The following is a 538-nucleotide window of genomic DNA, read 5'->3' on the forward strand; positions in this document are numbered from 1 at the left end:
TGCTGCCCTGCCAACCCCATTAAGGACTGCTACACAGGGAGACTCCACCGCACTGCACCTCAAACAACACACACTGGCAGGGGAGAAGCCTCATGCCACAGACTTCTCGAAAACCCACTTCCCAGATGAGGCTGTGCAGAGGAGCTGTGTCACCCGGCATAGGTGGAGGAACAGAGCATTGCAGAGTAGTGCAGAGAGTTCGGGAAACACCAGTAAGAGAAATTCAGCAGACTTAGGAAAATTGAGAAAGAAAGTAAGAGGAATTATAGAGGAAACTCAGGACTTGGTGTTAGATGAAGAGAAGGAAGGAATGGCAGATGCTGAAAAGCAAGGAAATGATGGGAAATTAATGGAAAGAGAGCACTGCCAGGCCTTAGAGCTTGTGAGAGAGATAATACAGGAGACTGAGGATATGATAATAGATGACGAAGGAGAGGAAGGAATGCCAGATGGTGGAAAGCGAGGAAATGGTGGGGAAGTGAAAAAAGAGAGTTTGTATGTTGAAGGAGACATGAGGGAAGTAATAGAGGAGACTGAG

Source organism: Scylla paramamosain, chromosome 41 (assembly GCF_035594125.1).
Source record: "Scylla paramamosain isolate STU-SP2022 chromosome 41, ASM3559412v1, whole genome shotgun sequence".
NCBI lineage: Eukaryota > Metazoa > Arthropoda > Malacostraca > Decapoda > Portunidae > Scylla > Scylla paramamosain.